This window comes from Fopius arisanus, unplaced genomic scaffold (genome assembly GCF_000806365.1).
Source record: "Fopius arisanus strain USDA-PBARC FA_bdor unplaced genomic scaffold, ASM80636v1 scaffold00113, whole genome shotgun sequence".
Lineage (NCBI taxonomy): Eukaryota > Metazoa > Arthropoda > Insecta > Hymenoptera > Braconidae > Fopius > Fopius arisanus.
This window is the reverse complement of record NW_011887852.1, coordinates 44430-68483: the sequence shown is the minus strand read 5'-3', so window position 1 is coordinate 68483 and position 24054 is coordinate 44430.

Genomic DNA, 24054 nt, shown 5'->3' with positions numbered 1-24054 from the left:
ATCAAGGAGGAGGTGCGGGAGGAAGGAAAAAAGGAACGAAGGAAGAGAAGGCACTTGGAGTTTTGCCTGGTATGCCCTTGGTTTGGTCTCTCCCCCTGATACACACATGGTGGCCACGTTGCCACCTCCTCTTGAGTGCAACTTCTTCTCCTGGCACCTCTCCACCTCTTCTTCGATGCATTCCCCGAGCGTCGCAATACCCGCACACGATGCTTTTCAAAATAGAAAAAAAATGTGATGGAGAAATTAAATGGCAATAGCAATGGCAATGGCAATGGCAATGGCAACGCCAACAGCAATCGTTACGGTTATATTATACTAGCACCGCTCCGGCCGCTAAATCGGCGCCGACATTAATGAAATTCCCTTTTTCAAATTCATTTGGCAATGTTTTATGAGAATGATATTGAATGGATTGCACTAATTCGTTACTATAACGAAGGGTATGTATTTGTTCGATGGAATGGCGATGTATGCCAATTTTCTCAAAATCGATTAAAATCCGCCGTCATGAACGTTCACATTAGGACGCATCCTTCGGCCCATCGCTCATGACATTTTTTACATGCCCTCCGTCATGGCACTGTGCAGTTCATGCTTTTTTTTTTACCAAAGATTCTTATATTTTTATAAAAAGTTGCCCATCCCCTATAAGAAGGGATGAGACTAAAAAATAATGCCTCTATTATTATTCCAATTGATTTCTCATTGACAATACCAAACACCGAGATCAATGATTTTCACTTGGCCGTTTAATTAACGAGCAAGCACTGATTGCACTCGAACGCTACCTGAATGTATACATATAGACTGGCAGATCGTTGGCATGTACGTCCTTGGATGAACGACGAAGCCACCTCTCGTTGTAGCTCATCCTCCCTCTCTCAATCCCAAGAGACTCCAACCAACTTTCCCGTTAGTATTAGTATATATACAACTAACTATATGTACTTGATGTATGTACCAAAGAGCCATCGACCAATTTGACGCAACATCGGACCCTGTTGAGAGTCGATAAAGGCCCCCCTCTCAATTGTTGTGAGTCTCATGGTGATGTATTTAGTCGCGTGTTTGAGTTTTCATAGGTGTCGGCGCGGGATACAGACGTAAGATAACAATCAACTGTCAAAGCATTTGCCTCCCATCGAGGAGGATATATTATAATTTTCCACTCTCTCATTCTCTCATCATCTCTCAGACCAATAGCCACTGTTTCTTTGAGCCTCCAAAAAGGCCATATTTTAAAAGGTCAACCGGAAATAGGCATTTTTTTTGTTATCGCAGAGGGAACGAGAGGCGCCCGAAAGCTTGATTCTTCTTAAGCTGATAAGTCAGCTTCTGACATATGAGAATCGATATTATAAATAATTCATGGGCTACTTTCTACGGTTAAAAAAATATTTTCTCGTAGATTGGTTACACTGATACCATGTTTTTTAAAGTATAGTTGCTGCTTGAAGGGGGTAATCGACCGCGTAAACTAAAGTCGAAGGTGCAACAGCAGGATGTATAAATTGTGTGCAACTATTTTAAGATCTTAGGGCCAGTTTATGCGAACCATTAGGTGGTGCCGACACACGCCAAACTCCCGTCGACTTGATCCCTTTTTTTTTTCACATCACCTCTATCTTCATAACCCCGACATATAAATTGTACAATCCAATCATTCATTCAATTGAATTTACACAATTCAATGAATTCTGTGAAGACAATGATAATCCAGTTGCGAAGCACTAACCCTCTCCACAAAGATTCACACAATTTTTTCACTCCTTCTCGCTCGCACTCTCTCTGGTTGACAACAAGAAAGGGGGATACGTCTTTGCGAGACCGTGAAATAATTTGGAAAGAAAAATTTTCGGATGGGGAATTTACCCGCAGGTCCTCCACGCCCCTTTCTTACCAGGTTTTTCCACGGGAATTGCTTGGAAACCCTAAAAGCCCCTGTCTCTCTCATGCCCTCTTTTCTTTGCCTCCTGGGTTCAAATTACTCCGACGACAGATTTACTGTGGGATAACTCTGATTATTTCCCCCATGTGTTCACTCCTTTAATTCATTATCAAAATCTATTTTTTATTTATGCCCTTTTTTCCTAAAAATTTATTTTTTCCTTCTTTTTGCAATAATCATTATAACCATTGGGTTTTCGGTCTGTAAAGACCAAATCGAGGACTGAAACTTTTGGGAATCGACCAAGCTTGAAAATGTACCATGCGAAAATTCAGGGAATTTAACGGTGAAGCTTTTGGGTGCTTGAAAGATAGGATAGAGAGTAAAGAGGACTATAAAGGTATGAGGTGGGGTGGCGATGGTAGGAGGGTTGGATAGGAGTCCTGCAGAAATTAATATCGCCCTGGGACGGAACTGAAGCTCTTGGCCACGTCCCTACCTCTTTCGTCTGCGTCCTTTTACCTTCCAGCAGCCTTCCTCTCGCTTTAGCTAGGTCCTCTCTTCCTCCTCCACCAACATCCACAACTTCTATACACTATCGCGTTGGATACCGACATTTTCTCTACCCCAAAGGACTACTGCCAGTGGAACAGTGAAGATGGGCTCTTGGCTACTGGAAAAGAGAGAAACCCAGACAAAGTCCCCGGAAAGTCCGGAGGACTTGAAAAGGAAGGCTAGTTGGAGAAGTAGAAGTAGAGCCTCGGCCATACTATTAAGGGAAAATCAAAACTCTTGATATTGAACGCTCCCAGCTACATTTCCACCTCCAACTCCATCTCTACTCTCATTCTCCAATGGTCGAAAAACAAATATACATACATCTCGCTGATGAAAATTATTAATTATACCAAAATTACCAATGTCAACTTTTCTCCAATTGGAAATTTGGAAATTTGGAAATTTGGAAATTTGGAAATTTGGAATTAGCAATTAAATACAAAAGTGAAGAGTAAAAATGAAATAATTGTCATTTGAGGGAAAATATCTCAATGCCGATGGGTAGTACGTGCGCCACTCGGACACGTTCCTCTTTTCTCCACCAGTATCCACCCAGAATATATAGTATATAGTGAGGCATCAGCCCTGTGGTGGCAATCGCTCTGTCTCTCCCTCTCACCCCTTGCAGTGTCCTCTTTCAGTGTCGACCACCTTCTATCCACTGAAATCCTCCTCCCACCTTACCTCTCCCGCCCTCTTCCAGCCGTCTACTTTGCTGCGATTCAGCCCCCAAAGGACTCGACAACGTCAGAGCCTGACGTAGGGTGGGTTTCAGAGTTCTCTCCCCCTCTGAGAGAAGTTGGGTTTCATCTCGGGAAGCTGCTGCTCTCGCAAACGGTTAAAGGAAAAGGACCGGGTAGAAGGTGAAAAAGGATGGCAGAGAGGGTTGCACGTGGAATTGAGGGTGAGAGGTAGCAGGGACTTGGCAATATAGCATGCTGGTCCATGGTGAAACTTCTATCCCTCCAGTCTCTAGTTTCATCTCTGGCTATCTCTCTCTATCTTCTCTTCTGCACACTCTCTAGCTGAGCTTCTACACATAAACACTTCTATACGTTCAAAGCATCCTCATTCTCTCTACCCACTTCTTCTCAATCTCCTACATACAAAAACCCACACCCTCATATAGCATACAGCTTTTCTTATCCTCTCCTTTCCTACCTCTCACCCTCTTTTTCTACGCACATTTTTTTGTTAGTACAAGGGGCCAATACCTACTGACGTCGACACACCAATGTGACGAAGCCTCTTTTACCCATATATACCATTCCAACCCAGCTGCCGTGTCAGAGATATTTTTTTCTTTCTCCGATTGTTTTTTTGTAACCTTTATCGGGGCCAGCGAGCACACACCGACGCATTTTTCCTTGAGATCCTCTCAAACAAGTTGGATTTCTTCTTTTCGTTGGAGATGGAGAGGAGAATGAGGGTGGTGTGGAAGGGCGGTCTTTGTGATTTTTATTTGGGGTGGGAGGTTTAGGATATTTCTTTGTTCCCGGGGGGAGAAATGCCATCAACCATGGGGTTCATTATTTTTCTCAAATTTGTCCAGGGAAAATGATTATGTTTTTCCCCTTTTAAATAATTCGAAACTTCCTTCTAATCTCAAATTCTTCCGAATTCAATTATTCCTACACTGCACAAAATATGCATCAATGGCTAAATAAGCACTACATCCAATTTTGCTTGTGTCTTCACTCTGGCTTTTCATTCTCAAATCTCAAAGTTTAAACAAGTGATCTTATCAATCTCTCGGTTCACTCTCCTCAACTTGTTGTTGTCGTCTTTCCTTTGGACTCATCCTACTTCTCCATCTATATATATGACCCGATATACGATAAACATCTTGAGGCTGGCTTCAGGGAGAAAGGATGTTTTGTCAAATGAAAATGAAGAGTTGCATCTGAAAAGAGGAGGAGAAACTGTTGAATGAATAAAAAAAAAATAGAATCAGCCATTTTCCTCGTATCTGGACTGATAGAGTGTCGTTTAGCGCTCATTCGATATTCCCTCCCTGTGGAGGAAGGAGGAAGGAAGAGGAAGCACTTGGATTTTATATTTTGGTGAAAAGGCTTGACGTTTTCTGGACTCGCACCACTCCTTTGTAATCTTATTTGAAAAATATTTGCGGGCTATTCTTGAAGAGGAAGACAAAAAGCCTGGTATGAGGACAAGGAGGAAATCTCAAAGAGTGGGAGGGTAAGGAATATCTTAAACCGTAGAGGAGAGAGTTAGCCACCCTCATCGCGGGCATAAATCACAATACAAGTGGAGAGTGGCATGAAGAGAACTTTTACGAGTACATGGGCAGGGGATTGAGGATATGTTCTAACCAGTTTCATTCATTATTTCACTCCCCTGCGTCCTTAAACTTTATTTCGATGTACAATTCAAAAAAAAATTGACTCAAGTCAACCCTGACTTTACACATACTCGCAATACAGGCCAATATCCAACAATGCTCACTATGAGTACTGATGATGCGGTATGACACAAAGAGGGTAAAAATAGTGGTCGTTGCAGCAGTCTCGTCTCTATATGTATTGGCTGGTCCTCCTTGAATTTCTTCTTTCTCCTCCTCACTATCTCTACCAATCCACCTCTACCACCCTCACCACTTCACCTAGACTCACTCCAAAGAGCTAGCTAGGCGTCCTCTCTTCCTCTTCCTCTTCCTCTAGACTTTTACAACACACTCGCCCTTATTCTCCTTGAGCCTTTACCCGAGCGTCTTGAGTCTCTTAGATATAGCTTGGGTGCTTTTTATTTTTTTCTCTCTTTTTTTCTTTTTTACTTGCTTCCCCCGGTGTTTGCCTCACCTCGTTGCTATATATACACCCACGGGTATTTTTCCCTCTTTCGGTTCCTTGCTATTATGTTCTGCTCTGCTCTGTTCTGTTCTCTCACCCTCTCTAGACCAGAGTCGGCCACAGCACTGAAGAGAAAGAAGTGAAAGAAATGAAAGACGACGAAGAAGAAGAAAAAGAGGAAGAAAAAAAAAAAGCGCTGGCAGGCCACGTAGACATGGGGCCCAAACGGGGTGGTAGGATGGGGCTCTTGGTGGTGGATGGGGGTTGAGAGCTGTCGGTTCAGGGAAAAAAAAAAGCGGGAGAACGGTGGGAGGGCCAACCGCCCATAGATATAGCCGAAGGGTTATTTTTCAAGGTTTTACTCCTCCAATTCTCTTTTAACCCCTGGCTGACGTCATACCAACCATCCCCTATCGAATACTCACCCTCTTCCTCTCTCTCTTTTCCTGTGGCTGTCGTTTCTCCTCCTTCTGCTAACTTTTGCTGCGCCCAGCAAAAGGAAAAGGGATAAAAACAAGGCCGAGTGAAGCTCAAGATAAACGATGCTTAAAAGAGTTCAAAGGACCTTCGGCTGAAGGAGCAAATTAAATAATTTTTAATCACCTCAAGGAGATATCCATTATCAACTGGTAAAAGAGAACAAGGAGGGGGCAAGTGCAAAATTCATTCTTCATTTAAAAAAAAAAGTCAAATTGACGGATTTTAATAATTTTTTTGGTGGTATTTGTATTGTTACTTATGTACGATGGGGCCAAGTGGAATTATAGATATAGCGAGCCCTATACATTGTGAAGCTACGAGGATGGAATGGGATGGGGTGAAGGGGGGAATGTCAGGCGAATTCGAGCCGGGTTGAAGGAGGTGGGTTTTTCTGCGAGGGAGCTTTGAGAGCACCCGAGAAAAAGCATCGTGGGAGGATGAGGGCTGATATAAAAAGATAGTCTTAGGTCTTCTACTTCTTATTTTTATTCTTCTTCTACCTTTTCCTCTTCTCATTCCCTCTCACTCAGCCCCCGGCCATAATTGTAGTGGACCTAGCCCCTGGAATATTCCCTTCAACTTTTTCATTCACTTTTTTGTGTGAAAAAGTTTCCGATTTTACGGGTTTTCACGAAAATGAATTTCAGGACTTGGAATAAATGGAGTAAAGGCCCCAATTTCTTTATCCTCATTTTTAAATAAAAAATTAAATTGTTAAATACATTTTTCAACCATCTTTAACTTTTAGAATTCAGTTGATGATGTTTTTATCAGTGTTGCGTATTAAATTCAACGAGATAAGTGAATAAAATGAATGTAGAAAAGGCTGAAATACATGTATGTATGTAATAGCAAGTGCACGCCAGTTGGTATGTACATGGGAGAGTTTGTACTCCATGATGTACTATATAGCTTGGGTGCAATATGCAGACAGTGGGATAGGGTGCAACGCAGTTGGTTTGGGGTGAGTACAGACCTTTGACTATATAGATAGAGAAAGGGGGTTGAAAACACAGAGGATGAATTTTCAGTCGAGGGGTTGAATTCAGTCCGGGTATAGTGCTAACACTCGGACACTAACTACCATCGTCACTATATATATGCATAAACTATAGTAAACTGGTCAACTCAACTTCATACACCTATCCACAATTGGTCAGTGCTAAGGGTGTACTTGCCCCCAAAATGTTAATTATTTAACTTGCACTATGTGTAGATATTCTAATTGTAAGAAACGCAACTCTCCTAGATACCTCAAAATAATCTAGGAAAAATTTTTATTATTAAAATATTGTTTTTCCTTGAAACATGAAGAAATTGGTGAATATGACATTACTACGGATGCGATATTGTCACCGATGGCAGCAGTATTATTACGACGTTGAGCTGCCAACGAGTAATAGGAACGAGCTTGCGAGAGCGACCAGCCGTTTGTGCAGTCGAATATGAATAACAAGAGCGATAAATTCAGTGGTAAACGACCCTTCGAGTATGGGTCACTCGTAAATCGTCCCATATATATATATAGGATATATAGGATATATAGGATATATAAACACCAAACTTTACGTTATTTAGCTTTCATGTATCTTGTTGGCAGTGGTTTCTAATTTGTTTGTTGACAACGCTGAGGCTACGGATCAATGAATTAATAACTCATTCATTCATTCACTCATTCATTTTTCGTCTAATTTTTTTTCTCACTGTCACTGCACTCTTAATTTACTCCTCATTCCATTGAATCGCATCGTTATTCTATATGTACAGTGAATGAATGTACGAGGAGAAATTGCTATACATACAAGCATCGCAGCCACCCCCGCAGGCGAAAATGGGGTAAATCGTTATGTGATGATGGGAGAGGGGCTGTTAACATTAATGCGTAAACTATTTTATAGTGTAACTAGAGCGTGTTGTTTAGTAAAATTAAAGTTTGTACGAAGGTACACATCGGAAAAGCTTGAAATTATGAAAATGTCGTGGAATGGTGGTAAGGGAGCATTGACCAAATTAGTTAGATTCAATGTTTGGGTAGAGGGTAAAGTGGAATGGGATTGGTACCCCATGATACCAAAGATCTCTACTTTTGGGGTCGACGTTGGCGGCCATTTTGCTCGCACCCCGTCCTCTTCCTCTCCCACTGGTTTCAACCCTCTGGGTTCCCTCTGTGTGCCTCCACAACTCACCCTCGCAATACCTCCAGTCCCCCTCGACGAGCACGTTCCCTCACTGGCAAAGCTTCCCCCGCAAACCTCACAGAGGAATGGGGTTGAACGAGGGGAACGAGGGTGAGGACCTGCAAGCTATAGCACATATATACCTATCTAGATACACCTGCCTTTGCCTCCCTCACCCCCTTAAACCCAGCGCCGGAAACAGCCCGCGTCCCGAGCAAAAGCTCAACCGACCCATGCTAGCCAACATGGCGAGGCCCTCCCTCAGTCCACCCCCTCCCCCCCCCCATTTTCCTCTTTTACCATCAGTGGTTCTCATACTTTGGCTAAATTTCACTTTATATGGATAAACTATTCTCCACTGGATACCAACAATCACTTCATTTCAACCGGAAATTCGAACCTCCAACTAAACACTCCCACCCTGATGTCCTTTTCCTCTACTACTGTGCAACTGGTCTCAACACTGGAGCTTTGTTAGCACGACTTTACATTTACGTACTTGCCCCAACTTTTACCACCCCCAATTGTACAAGCCATACTCTAGAATAATTTCATCTGTTCGGCAAATTAAACATTTTCAGTTGAATAAAAATTTCGTGTTGAGGATGAATTTGAACAGATGGATGGAAAAATAGAGATAGTGATAGCAAAACCATGAAATAGTGGTAATGTTTTGGCCTCTTTTCAATCGATCTGTCAATAGATACAAATGACCTGAGGAGATCGGAGCCCTTGGAGGATAAAAGGACAGGGAGGAGAAGAAGAAGTTGGTCTTCGCTGATGGAGAAAGGTAGGCAAGACTGTGAAGAAAAGGGTGGTAAAATCGAAGTGGGCTTTTGGCTGTGAGTCCCTCGAATGTTGGAGGATTGGTAGGGTATAGAGAAGAGTGAGTAGTGGGTGAGAGCCTCAAGGGGATTCGACCAGGTCGAATCCCCACCCATCAAGTATAGTATAGAGGGGTAGGGGGTGTACGTCCGTTAGGATGTCTGTAGTGTATGGATCCCGCACGTTGACGCTCCACCATCTATATTATATGACTCACACAACTGTAGAAGTTAGTTTAAGAGAAGGGGATACGGGGATGGGAAAAGGGACAGTGGCGTGAGATTGCACGTTCTCTTATGAGCGTTACCGTAAACCTCATTCGATTCGCAATCCAACCAACTCGTGCATTAGGTCGATTAGTAATCTCACCGGGTTAAACATTTGGGAGACCATTTTGCGGATAGACACTATTTATATGGTATCGCTGTCGTTATCGCTCAATTTTTCCAAATTATTTTATTTTATTGACTCTGAAGCTGTGTAGAATTTTTTCTTTTAAACATATAGAGAGAATTCATTCAATAACGCACCGTGCAGATACTTAAAAAAAAAAAAAAGAAAAAAAAAACTATGACTGTGATGAGTTTGTATACATGTTAGAGTTTGCTCGATTACTGACTACGCGAGAGAAGAGGAGAGAAGAGAAGAGAAGAGAGAAAATGAGTCGCAACGCAATGGCATCGCAGTGGAATTATTTAGAACAGTTGAATCGTAGTCTGTAGTGTAGTTAGGTGGGCTGCGGTGTCCAGGAGTACCTTGGGCATAGCCAACCCTCTCTGGTATAGAGCACAACCACCCCCCACATCTCTCTTGCTCTCGCTCTCGCTCTCATCAAGGGTACCCACTCGGTTGGGGTTCTATACTTGCCGCAGCCACCAACGTGGCTAGGCACCCCATTCCATCCCTTTGCCCTTCACCAATCCCCCATTCCATGCCAACCCATTCCCTTTTGGTATACCTCGGTGTACTCTGCACTACTCTAGTCCCGGCTTAGTTCAAAGCAGCCCTCACCCCTCACCCCTCACCGCTCGCCTCTCACCCCTCACCGCTCGCCCCTCACCCCTTAGCCCTGGCCAACCTAGCGCACATACCCATCCTACGGACTTCAACATAGCCTTGCGTGTCTGCCAACCCATCCAACCAACCCAACCTCATGCGCTCTCTCACCCAACCCCCCAATCCCCGTGCTGCCGCCTCGTTTTATCACCCACCACCCTCTAAAACTCCTCCATCTCACCCCCCCTTTAGAGAGACCTGCACCCAACGCCGCAACCAACCCTATACGAACAGAAAACACAGCTGAGCCAACGTGGCTCCCGGCTCCGCAATGCCTTCCCATCTCCCTGGTAAAGCGAAAAAGGGAGGTGGGAGGGTGCTAGGGTGGTTGTAGCAGAAAAGGGTGTCTCCTCCTCCACTTCGCCTGTCACCCCTTTTACCTACCCTTCTCATCTCCTTTTTCTTCCATCACTCTGTCTCTTATTCCCTCTACTCCTCTTTTTTTTTTCTCATCTACCACCCCGTATAGTTCTCCCTGTACATAACGGAAAATACATAACTCGTGGTAAACTACGGCGAGATATCCCCATGTACATCATCGCCAGCGAAAAATGTCTCTTTACATCATTTCAACGTACCCGGCACGTTTTTCAAGCTGCTTTTTTTTTCTGTACACCAGGAGGGAGATGATCCTGCTACTCCAAAAAGGTGTGTTCATTCACATTTTCTTTGATGATTATAAAAAATGCACGCCAGTGGAAAAAAAAAAATGGATTATTAAAAGGAAAAAGGTGGCGCACTTTAATTACTCGAAAGCGATAAAGATGTTCTGATACACTAGCAACACACCTGTCATCAGTCCAAACACTTTAATTTGGGGCTATTCCACGGGGGACCAACTAGCTGACAAAGTAGCACACACACACCCATACACAGTCAGCTCCTCTCTCATTCCTTCATGATCCAGGAACATTTACGTCACTCTATAACCGAAGGTAACCAATGAGAGAGGTAGAGAGATAATTCCCAGTGTGTTCCCAGTGTTACATATCCCCTTTTGGGGTTGTAGCGGGTCTCACAGGATACCTGTCTCTCTGTAAATCGTAAGCCATGTGCACCCGGCCCACTCTCCTCTTTTCGGTTAAAATGTACTTCTCCCAGCAGCGGTTTGCTCGTTTTCATACAACGTGCAGCGCACAACGTACCGCATACTGCGTATAGCGTACAGCGTGCAGAAGGTAGACGCACATAGGAACCAAATGGTATATGGTGCGTGAAGTGAGGCACCATATTCCCCATGTATCTGGCTCAAAGTACATAGCATATCCTGATGGTACATAAAGGAGGGCCAAGTATATAGACAGAGGTGGGTTGAGGGGGTAAAGTGGGTGAAAGGTGCGGCAGGATGTGCACACGTACGTGCGGACGCCCACATTCGCTCACATGTACACCTATATTCGCAGAGTTAGCTGTACATGTACGTCCTCAACCAACTCCCATAGCTATAACCCCCTCTGTCGTATAGGGTACCGTATATAGGGTCGTTGAGTGGGACATGGAGGTAGAGGGTTACGAGAGGGCGAGGGAGAGAGAGAGAGAGAGAGAGAGAGAGAGAGAGAGAGAGAGAGAGGGTCCCAGGGCGGCTGACACACAAACCAGCAATGTGCTGGGCTCTTTCTCACCCTACCTACCCATATAACCTATACCTTCGTCATCCTCGTATCCAAACCGTATTCCAACCCACGTTCACGTCCACGTCCACGTCCACGTCCACCAGGCACCGAGCAATTCGACCCTCTCCTCCATACTTCGATCTAGCATCCCCCTTTGGTGAAGCACCAACCGACCACCCCAAATCCACCAAACCCTCTCCCTTCAATCCGCATCCTACAACCCGAGGCCATCCCCATCTATCCCCTCTTATGCAATGCGCGTGTTAGCTACCAACGGGGAATTACGCACTCGAATGTGAATCCAGCAAAATGGAACTTGAAATCTTTGCCATGCATATAGGTGTGTACATGTCAGTCTCAAACCAGCTCATGTCCATTGCTTACGTCATCTATCACACTTTGAACTAGCATTAGGAAATTCTTCGTGCTACTTTTCTTCAAAAGCCAAACTCAATCATTACGGTCAATCATTTATTTACCTATACTACTGGCTAGTTGAAATTTTGTACACTTGTCCATAAGGGAGATTAAAGCCATTAGCCTGCAACCTCCTGGTGGATTACGCATGGATTTCACGCGTTTCAATGGTACATGGTTTACGCCCCATGTCAAGCTACCTGTGTGGCCATTGCCCCCCCCTCCACCTCCATCCATTTACGTTTTCCCATTTACCAGTTGGACTACTACCAACCTACCTAAATTCCCAGGATATATCCCAGACGATTGGCGAATATACTTGTGCTACCTGTGCAAACTATCATTGCTATCAAATTCAACATAATCTCCAGCTCTGGCTTGACATGATCCCCCGTGTCATATCACACCCCGTGGGTGTGCATATCTATTTGAATTATTAATGTCTAGTCTATGAAATAATTTAGGCGCATATTGGGAAAGCAAATAGAGGAGACTTGGGCTCGTGAATTTTTTGATGTGTTGTGTGAATTGATTGCAAGTATCACATTACTATCAATGGAAATGGCAGATTGGGCTGAGTCACAGAGACTATTTAACGGAAAATGGACAAAATGGACAAAATGGACATGTGATACAAAAAAGATGACATGCGAGAATGCATCATCGTGAAATTAGGAGAGGATATTTGGCAGGTAAAGGGAATTGAAAAACGACTGACTTTGAGATTACCGATGCCCGTAGAAATCCATGCGAAGACGCAGGGGCGAGATATCTCTGAACACTGCAAATAGCTATAGGCTATATCGAGTATCTAGGATATGTTTGAATATGTGTTTGATTGAGAATAGGTTAGCCAGCTTGTACTCTATATGCACATGAGCGTCCAGTATATCGTCTCCAAAGGGGTTGAATGTTCATAACGACAAATCGCCATGATTTTAGGCTTGTCTGTCCTGCACCAGCCTAATAGCTAGCTACTGCGGCCCTTTCTAATGACCATTAAATACATCATAGATATGCCAAGGTAGATGCAGGCATAAAGCCATTTTTCCAGCCACTGCTAGGTCAATTTTTAAACTTATAAATGATATGACGATTAAATTGCTCTCCCCTAGCTTAGGTTTTTCATTTTTTCTCTCGCCAAAACACGTTGATGAAGAAGCATCTCTATATATGCTGTGTTGTCAGTTGAAACAGTTTTCTCTTCTCTCTTTTCTATGTTGGGAGCCGAGGGTTCGGGGAAAAAGGGAGAAATCCCCCCTAGTAGGAAAGCCCTGCCGAGGCAAAGGGGATTGAGAGGGCGAAATGAGGCTTTTGGACCTTGAGAAGGGCGGTGGGTGGGTGATAAGGAGAAAGCTTCCTAGATGCGGAGAGGAGGAAGGAATGGACGTCAAGGGATAGGGAGACGGGAGGAGGGAGAGTTGATAAAGGTGGGGTCGTTGATGAAGGTTCAGGCCAGAGGGTTGCTCTCACTGGCTCTTCTACTCTGACGGCTTGAGAGAGGGAGGGTTGTGGTGTGGTGTGGGTTAAGGGCGAGTAAGAGATGTAGGGTATAGAGAGAAAAGCGTTAGGGGCCAGTGCGGTCCAAGAAGCACTGATTCATCTAAGAGTTATGCTTCCAACGCTCCTGAATCCTCAAAATCCATATCCCACAAATGTAGATGCGTCTCCTGTGTGTTCTCTAGGTACGTAAATTTTCTGTTACATCTTTTCTGTTAATGCACAAGGCTTCGAAGTATCAGAGGGATGTGTGTATATGGAGATGAAAAATGAGCATTTAAAGACTAACAATGTAAGAACGTAAGAATGTTGTGAGCATTTTTTTTTTTTATGGATGGCATTTTTTATTGTGTCAAGTTCACCAAAATCTTATTCTCGAAAACTTCATTTATGTGTATTACCTTTTATACCTTTTATAGGATATATGCATAGTGTAGCTGATCGCACCGTTTCTACTCTGAGTTTCCCTGTAACGTCAGGGAAGAGGGTCTGATATCTCAACGTCCTCTCCGTAATATCCCTCTAGCTTTTGCCTCCCTTGCTACCAACGAGTAGAGACCCACCCGAGGCTGGAGTTAGGAGGGTGTCTCCCTTCACCCTCCTCCAACCCTCCTCCAACCCTCCGCTCAACTGCCACCCAGCTTCTTTTTCTTTTTTTTTTTTTTTTCTATTCTATACCTATACAGTCACGTGAAGAGTCAGCCGGCGCGTATGAGTGTGGGTGGAATGAAAAAAGGGACGGGGGACAGAGAGAAGCGTGGCTCATGCTCGAGGGGTGAGTCCACCACTGTCCACCGGATGGCAACTTTTATCGACGACGAGAAAAAAAAAAGTATTTCCTCCGACTAAACGAGAATCTTGGGGGTTTTCGTACGAGGGGTGTATACATGGGAGAGAAGCAATTTCATCCATTTTTTTTCTGGTTGGTTGAAAAAGGGAGACGAAGGCGGGGAAAAATGCAGAACTATGTCAAATATTGATATTCGACAAGTTGTTGAAAACGTAAATATTTTTTTTTTTCTTTAGAGATGGTGAGATAAATTACTCTGACTAAATACTGGCGTAATTACTGTATGTTAATGAATTTAGCGTGGAAAATAGCGGACAATGGCGGAAAATGTCGAAAAATGAGAAGACGTAGTTGTTAGAAAAAGGCAAGTTTTGAAGGACTTGGTAAATTGTGAGGGAGGGAGGGAGATAGTGATATGGAAGAGAATGGATAAAATAAAAGAATAAAAATGTTCTCATCAAGTTGACAGGAGAGGGATAGGAGATAGAAGTAGATGTGGTAGGAGAGAAGGTTGGGTAACGAGAACAACGTCTACCCCCATCTTCCAGACTCAGCCCCTTTCCATCGTCGTTCAGATCCATACGCATCCCAATATCACCCTCGAGCCATGCAATCACAGCCTACAACGAATGGGATGAGCCAGAAGGGTGGGTTTGTATTGCTGGATATGGTCGAGAGATCGTAGAAAAGTGCATGGAAAGAGAGACTACAGGGGACTACTACCTCAATATGGAGTGAGATGACATCGGACCCAACGCCCAACGCCAATTGTCTCTACTCTATACGCTGACAGGGACTCTGCATCAGGGAAAACTTATTGTCCTGCTTGGAAAACCAAAGTGAATGCTTCAATCTCCACCCTCCTACATCCTTCTCCCCTTTCGTTTGCTCTCTGTTTTTCCTGGGGGAGATGGAAATGCCAAAGTTACGGATTAAATGCAGGGGGAGAGTAACCACTTTTGCACGTTTCCGGTGGACGTTAAAGTCTGAACATACATTGAGTTTATGTCTAGTCGTGCGAACTTGGCTCTCTCGTTATTTTTTTTTTCCTCATATTTTTTTTTCTCGAGAGAATCCTCATTCTCTCATAGAGAAAGGGAGCTTTTCCAAAACTCGAACTCGTTTCGAATTATGTCTCTATTGAGTATTATTTGTATTAACATTTTTTTCCTCTTGACACTAATAAAATAATGACTGATAAAATAGATAAATTCGATAGGACAGGGCATTGACAATATATTGGCAATATAATTACTATTACGATACGAGTTGCCTATTAACTATTATCGAAATGCGGTGGACTTTAATGACGGAGAAGCCGTATAGTTCTTGGGCTCTCGACATATCGACCAGACCACGTGAAGGGTGCATGTTCAACCACCCTCTCTCCTAGAAACACATTAAATTCCAAAAATCATTGGAGCACCGGAGAGAAATGGCACTGTGTGCGAGTGCATGCGTCATGCGTTCAATTCGCTGGACAAAATGTTACCGGTGGTTAAAGCCAATTCTCCCTCTTCCTCCTCCCCCTCCCCCCATCCGTCCCATTCCCGCTATCCTCTGGTGGCTCTCGTTCAATAGAATTTGCTATTCTCACTTGCTTTTTAACTAAACCCCTACTGAATTTTTCAATTTAACAACCTCTTTTCTGACACTATATTCCATGTTCATATTCAGACAGTTTAAACATTGCCACCCTCTGCCAACTTCGTCAATCTTAATTAGCCACCTCGAATATCGTGTGCGGATTAAAAAATTTTTTTAAACTCATGAAATAAAAAGTAAAAGGAAAAATGATCACCTGCTCGGGTTTTTTTTTTCCACTTTTTTATTTTTTCTCACTTTTTTTTTGTGTGCAAACTGAGCTGTCTACCTGGTTTGAGCCGTCATAAAAAAGGGAACGTATTCCAACTACGTGGAAAATGAGTAAACCGAAAAAAAAAGGGAAAAACAAAGAATTGATAAGAAAAAAATATAGAGGGGAAAAAATACAACATCGGGAATGTGTTTTACCCTGGGGCAGGCACCTTGAAACAGAAGAGAATGAGGTGGTTGGGAGGAAGAGGGGCCGACCTCTCTCCCCCTGTCAAATGGTCATTGGTGTTCACTCCATCTCCCTCAGTCAAAACTTATTTTAATTAAAATTAAAAGACAGTGGTAGAGGAGTGAGTTTCGCCCCTTGCCAGTAATTTTCATCCCTCTTTCGCCCGCCCTCGAACGAACGACTCTACAGAACACTCTCACCTGGCTTGGTGGCACCTTCAATTATCTTTTTTCATTTTTCAATTCTTCTACAGCATTATCATGAAAATCTGTTGAATAAGCCATTAGACAATGGATCACTCTATCACAATAACTAGCCTCCCCTACCTATTTGGCAATTGTATTCAAACAGATGGATGATGCAGGCATTTAATTGAATGGCTATCATAATTGGGTGTCTTTACACGACACATACCACAAATACAAATTTAGGATGTGTCACGGTGGACTGTCAGGAGGCATTCGAGATTGCGACAGGCAAGCGTCAAGGTAAATCAACCAGGCGTCGAATATGGAACCATCCAAAACTACAACACCGTAACTCTATGTTTACGCACATATCCGACTATCTCAAATCCATATGCAGATGTATGTAATACAGATGGTTGTACTTGGGAGGAGTATAGACTACAGGGGAGAATGGCTGTTATCAAACTTTACACGTAGGAATCGGCCAACGAGGGAGAAGAGGGAGAATTGAGGTGGGACAGAAACATTGACGATAGTACAGACTAATCCCCCAAACGCGACTATCTCCAACGACCGGAAACGTAATTGATTCGAATGACCCCAATATAGCTGTGAGTATGGCTCGGTATCGGTATTTCAATATGTGTCTGTACAATTATGTTTTCAGGGATAATGCCATGTTTAATTGGTGAGCTTTTTTTTCATCCTCTATCTGTATATTCTTATTTGACTAGGCAACTCTATAAAAAATGTCGAAACATCGTGCCTAAATGTATTTGAACCGCCAACGAGCAAAAAAAAATGCCCCACACACATCACGAATATATTGGAGAAACAAAAGTGTACCCCAGAGCCATTCAAGGGTGACAAGCATCTCCTTCTATATATATTATAATATACATATATATACACTCGAAAGCCACTCGGGCCGCACCTCTCTCTAACCATCACCAAGCGAGAGCGGTGATCCACTCGCATACCCACACTGTCATTCGACATCATTTTCCCTCCCTTTATCGTTCTAACCCACCCTCTGTGATGCACTCGTCCTGTGATGACTATTCAGGGAAAGGGGTTAGGTGAGGTGAGGTGAGGTGAGGTGAGGGTGGATAACACGAACGCATGAGGCAACGGGTGTTCGACGCCGGTAGGTAACAGGGGGTGGTATAAATTATACCGTTCGATCGATTTACTGTCACAAGAGAGAGACGTAGGGACGTTACATTATATATACGTAGGTAGGTGCGTTACCTACTGGTATATGTCAAAAAGAGGGGGAGCATTAATTTCGCCACATTTAGGCACACCAGGCGTGTGGTGTGTGACATAGATTTTGCCGCTTCTCTATGTGCAATGTACATGAGACAGGGGCAGGCAGAGGGACAGGGGAAGAGCAGATGAGTAAAGAGCCCCCCTGTGGTTTTGCACTCGGAAGCAAATAAAGAGATTGATTCTCCCTATATTAAAAGAGCAAGGGGTTTTTCATTTGTTTCAATTTCGATCGGTCTATTTTTTTTTTCTTACAATCCTCCATTCTTACTCAATGATCGTTGAATTTGAAGAAAATTGGAGAAGAATTTAGCTTTATGGGAGTTTGTCAAAGTGGTTTTGTTAAAGTGATGGCAGGGTTGCACGTCAGCGTCGCCTTGCGCTATCGTACAGAACAAACAGGACAATTTCTCTCTCACCCAAGCAACCCTTACGGTAAAACTCCTCCTCGGCAAGCAACCAAGAGGGGTGGGTTGAAGCCAACAACCAAGGTGGAAGTCACTACTCCTCCGAGGCCAACGCTAGAGCCAACGCTAGAGCCAACGCTAGAGCTTTCTTCGAGACGTAAGGCAAGGCAAGTATACCCAGAGCTTCCGGTTTGGTGCATGTCTGCGTGTTTACTCTGTGGATGTGTCGAGGTGGAGGGAAGTAACATCGGAGGAGGCTTTGCCACAACGACAGTCGAGGAAATAGAAGTTCTGCTCTACCTCACTGTCAACAGACAATACAGTGACCCACTAAAAGACCTCTCATTCTCAATCTCCAATCAAGTTGATCAATTAATGGGTCAAACAAGCAAATTAAAGAAAAAACACCAACCGAATCATCCACAAATGTACAATTCTCAATAATACCATCTCAGAATTACATGCATATACGGTTAAATACCTCTCTCTCTCTCTCTCTCTCTCTCTCCTAAATGGCTATCCCAGAATTGTAGTGGGTCTGATTAGCCAGTGGTATTACCGCACATTGCTCCCATAATGGTCACAATATCGATAGACTGTGCAGCACAAACACTCTAACAACTTCATTAAAACTCAAATCAACTCTCCCTCTATCCAAGAGACTCTCAAACCCCATTGTTTGATTTTCACCATGACAATTACATGAAAACATGAAATAAAAGAATAAGCATTTTTTTTTTTTAATAAAAAAAAATCAAATAAGAAAAACAATGCACAAGAAATAAATGTAAAATGTATGAAATTGAAGAGATTAAGTGCAGCGATGCATCCCATTCACATCAAAGTGCACAACGTATTAGACTCGACATGTTGGATAAAAAAGGAAGAAAGAGTGAAAAGAGCATAAAGTCATTAAAAAGTTAAGAGTGTATTGGTGATGGTTTGAGTGGAGCGTCGATTTCTAGGCAAGTTGGCCAGCCGAGTATTTCTGGTCTCATCTCCATTATAAATAAAAGTAGAATAATAATAAAACGCTTTACGCGATGAATTTTTGGTGATGAATGAGGCTTACTCACACAGGGTGACTCATTCATTTAATTTGCCAGTGATTGGCGGGAGTCGTTGGGAGAGAGGGCTCCCCTGTCGGGAGCTCGACAAAAAATAATTAGTGAAGCCTTATACCCCCCCAGGCGTACCTCTTTCACCCCTCTCATCGCCCCTCTTACCATGATGCACACGTCCAAAGTATTCTTCCTCTCCCCATTTTGTACACCCCCTTGAACTCGTCGCGTCGTCTCCTCCCAATTGGAGCTCCTGGCTCTCTCATCCCCGAGTTTATACCTTGTGCTCGAATTCCCTCCAACCCCCATTCCCTTTTGGCTTCGGTCCTCGTCACCCTGAGCTGCCGCCCAACCCCACCCCCTCGACCCTCCTCGACCCTCCTCGACCCTCCTCGACCCTCCTCAACCCTCCTCAACCCTCCTCTCCGCCCTCCTCTCCACCCTCCCTTCATCGAGCCAAGCCCGTTACCCTGCCAACCACTCTCTGTCGTTTACCTCCCTCACAACCATTCTCTCTTAGCCTCGACGCCATCTAGCCATCTCATTCCACTCCTCACACTACTCCTCAAACCAAACCCCTTTTATAACTATATATAGTGTGCGCTCATTCCACGGCCAAAAGCCTCTAGTCAAGCCACCCTCCACCCCCTCTCTCTGGCATTCTCTCTCTTTGGCCGCCTCGGGCGGGATGATTCAGGCGCCAGTAGGGCGCAACCCACCTTCAAACTCAAGGGGGATTGGGGGGTTATAGTTGGTAACGGCAGGCGTACTCAAGGGGGAATTGGGGTGATGGGGGTGATGGGGGGGTGCGGAATTGGGGAAACAGAGTGTGTCGGAGTCGAGACTCTGAGGGCTCTGTGTTGCACACAGAGAGAAAGGGGGTGCTCAGAGGATTGAGGATTGAGAACGAGAAGGGAGATATATAGTAGTAGCCGTAACATGGCACACAGAGAAATAGGGGTTACAGCTGTACCGTGCCGTGAGGAGAGCTGAAGGGCGACCGAGTCGAGGAGGCAAGAGGGAGGTGGTGGTAACGAGGGTGGCTTCCCTCTCAGCGAGATCCATGGATATAATAGTGTGCTCTTATGGCTCAACCCAGCAGCTCGCACTCTTCCATTGCCCTGATGGGTTACAGTTCTCCACATGGTACGACCAAACTACCAACAACTCCTATACCGCCAGCTACCCCATATCTTCTTGATCAATGAACAGGTGAAACCTCTTGCCACACTCCATTAAAGATGAGACCTTTACTTGTCGATACAATGTGGATAAGTTAAAGGAAAATTATATTTATGCAGAAGAAAGTGCCAAGTACACTTGGCCTGGTCTGACCTAGACTGCTATATATCGAGAACCAAAGGTGAATAGTATTCACTTTACATGAAAACACATCATCGTATCTTGGATACATCGGAGCAACGAGCAAGTCGAAGGTCCTCCACCATCTGTGTGAGTGAAGAACCTTCAAAAGCGCCATGGTACGCTCCAATGAAAGTAGCGCTTCCCAGGACGCTAAGTAATACCAGGAAAAGTGCTCTCAGCAACCTACCTCACTCCTCACTCTACACATCTCATTCCTATCCCATCGCTATTTTTTTCACCATTACGCATTTTCCTTGCATTTTCCACCGCTGCTTTTCCAATTCCATTGAATTTTCCTGCAGGAGAAACTTAACTATAGGAAGAAATGGCTGGTAAAAAAGCATGACTTTCCAGTAAAATAGAGGAAGGGGCCGCCGATGTATTCGCATGATGAAGAATGAGGGGGTGAAAAAATACAAGTGTTGCACTGCGTAACCGAGAAAGGGCTGACAATTTCGTCCCTTCATTATCCAAGAATTAGTAACCCCATTCCCTTGTACATCAGTTACCCTCTCTCATTTCATACCCTAACCCATCATCCAAGAGTTGAAACTTTCATCGTTTTCCTAACGCTCCTAAACGTAAAAGCGACGAAACTCTTACACACCCTTTGAGATATATATCTTGCTTCTCTGGTTCGTCCTTAACTCATTTCACTCACGAAAGAAAAGATACAAATTGCAAGGTGGTAAGGAGATGAAGACGAATAACTATTGTTTAAATATGATAAAATCCTTGAAATGTCATTTATTTATTTAAAGCTCTTTCTGTGAGAGCCAAAACACTGTATAATCATCAATCTCGTTATAATTATTATTTGAATTAGGTGAAAAACATTTTCCTCCAAGAAGCATTTTTGTTTGATGGCATGATACGTCGGTAGAAACTAGAAGGGTTCTAGAAGTTGGAAGAGAGTACGGGGTACGAGTACAAAACTAGAGTGAGGGAAAAGCACGGTAGGATGAAAGCTAGAGTAGCAGGGGTGAGTTGAAGAGGGTGACGGGTAAAAGGCCGGGAGGAAGAAGAAATGGGTGGAGATGGGGGTGGGGGTGGGGGAGTGGGTCGGTTAGATAGGGTGAGGAGGAAAAGCGCGCACAGAGAGAAAACCAGTTTGCGAGAAGAGTGTTGTACGGGGAGAGAGAGAGAGAGAGAGAGAGAGGGAGAGGAGATTGGAGGCGAGGCACAGTAGGGAATGGAGCTGTAGCCTAGCAATGGAGAAAGACCGACACCTCGGCGCCAAACTCACCCTCCTGAGACTCTGCAGACTCACCTCCATCGCATCGTTCGTATCCCCCATCCGCTCTCACCCACCCTGTTTCACTACCACCCACTGCTTCACCCCCCAGAGTCTCTACCCGTAAACCAACCCCAACCTCTCTCTAGCTCCCGTTTCGCAAGCCCAGCCACCCACGTTTACCCCCATTCCGTTCTCTACCGTCACTATCCTCTAACGCGACCCCAGGGCCTTCAACTCCCCCTTTCCCTTTATTCACCCACGCAACGCTCAAACCAACTATTTCTACCTAGCAGCAGCAACTGCAACACCAACACATCGAATCTCTACCTATTTCCAAAATTATCCCTCATATCTCTCTCTCTCTCTCTGATGATGCAAAAAAAAAAAACTTGAAAAAAAGTTAATCCTCTCATAATGTGGTTAGTAGGTATCATATAGGGCTATCAATAAGGAATGGGGGGATAATCGTTTGCTACAGTGGTAGCTGGAAAGACAATAAAGAACAATAAATAAATGTGAATGGAGCGTTGAACGAGCTCACTGCTATAGTACATATCAAACAAGTGGCGTCAAATTGACACTTTTACCCTCTCACTCCAAGAGACATTGACATTTTTGTTTTCTCTCTTTTTGCCAATTCCTCATTGGAAATTTTTTTCACTTTTCAACAAGCCCATCGATATCATTGCCACCGGATTAAAGTGATCAAATTGCATCAAGTGATTTGTTGGGTAGATTAATTTCTCTTTGCCACGGAAAGAGCGCACACGGTTTGCACACGGTTTCAGGAGAATGTAGTGGGGTCGGAGTGGATAGTCAGACAATGGTTAATGAACTTTTTATCACTTTCATATTTTTATTGCTATTTCTCAGAGTTTATTCATGAAGAGCGAAATAATGTTAAACCTCGGTTAGAGTGTAAAAAAAACTAGAGGCGATTTGTAGCATCGATTTTTCCCTGATGGCTTTCGGTCCATGTACTCGACCGCAGTTATTAATTGGCTGGTGGTTTAATTGGATTCTTCTCGTTCATCGTTTTTATTACACTCATCCTCTATACAACTGTTTTTTTTTGTTCTTCCTTTTCCATTATTATTTTCAATTTACAGGAACGCGTTTTGCACGATCGAGAGGAATTTGTCAATGGTATATGTCCTGACAATGTAATGAAAGAAAAAAAAAGAAGCAATGGATCTTTGTCAAAATATATTCAAAACATATTCTCTTAGGCGGGGAAACAAAAGTAATACATACTAAATACAATTAAATCCATATTAGAGTTATATGATGAAGGTGAAATGATAATGACGAGGTGATTGCGGAACGATTAAAATAGACGCAGAAGTGAGATGAGCTCGATAATCTAGTTGGCTAACGATTCGACATCGATGAAAGTTGGAGAAGAGGGTGATTCTTGAATAGTTACAGGGCTTTACAACAAGTTCAAGGCTTTTTTTTCTCTCTCGTTATTCCAGCTGTAATGACGTATACTCTCCTTCTCCAATCTATCAATGCATTCGAGCCAAGTTGTGTGGTAGGATTTATGGAGAAAAAAGCCGCAAAAATATCCAAGAAAAAACACGTAGGCGAGGGGTGAATCGATATCAACAATGCCGGTGGGTAAAAGCAGGCCCTCCTGGCATGTTCCTGGAGAGGATGGAAGGAGAGATTCGGGTTGGGATTTTGTGAAGTCGAGGGGTGAAGGTAGCAGTGGATGGGGAGCCGGTATTGCCAGTGGCTAGAAAAAGGGGAGCTGTTGGGTTAAAGGAGGGACGGGGAAAAAAGGGAAAAGGGAGGGTGAGCCGGTGAGGATGGCAGCCTTATATTGGAATTGAGGGGTTGGGGATGAGTTTTCCTAAGGGTCGGGAGAAGGGAGGAGAATGAAAAGAGAAGCTATATGAACGCAGAGAGCTGAGTAGAGAGTTGGGATGGGCAAAAGATCGCACCGACCTGGGATATAGTAGTTGAATGAGGGAAAAAGAGAATGGAAGGGAAGGAAGAAGGGTACACAAGTACCGAGGCACACCAAGGGGAGTGAAGGAACACTCAGAAAGAAGGAATGACTCAGAGATAAAAGAGGGTTACGAACTTGACTAGAGAATTTCCTTACTACATGAAAATTCCCGAGTATCCATTTATAAAATTAAACTTATACAGTGAAAGTGCTTGGCTTTATATTAATTGTTAGCCAAAAGTTGGCTATTTATATGTAACACAGTCATGAGAATAGCAGCGTGTGCCACAATCCACTTCTCAAGTGAGATTAATTGCGTAGTGGAAACAGTTGAGTAACGATTACCCCCAGAAGAACGAGGAAGAGGCTGTGTTAAACACTTTTACTTTAATTGTTTATATTATCAAGGATA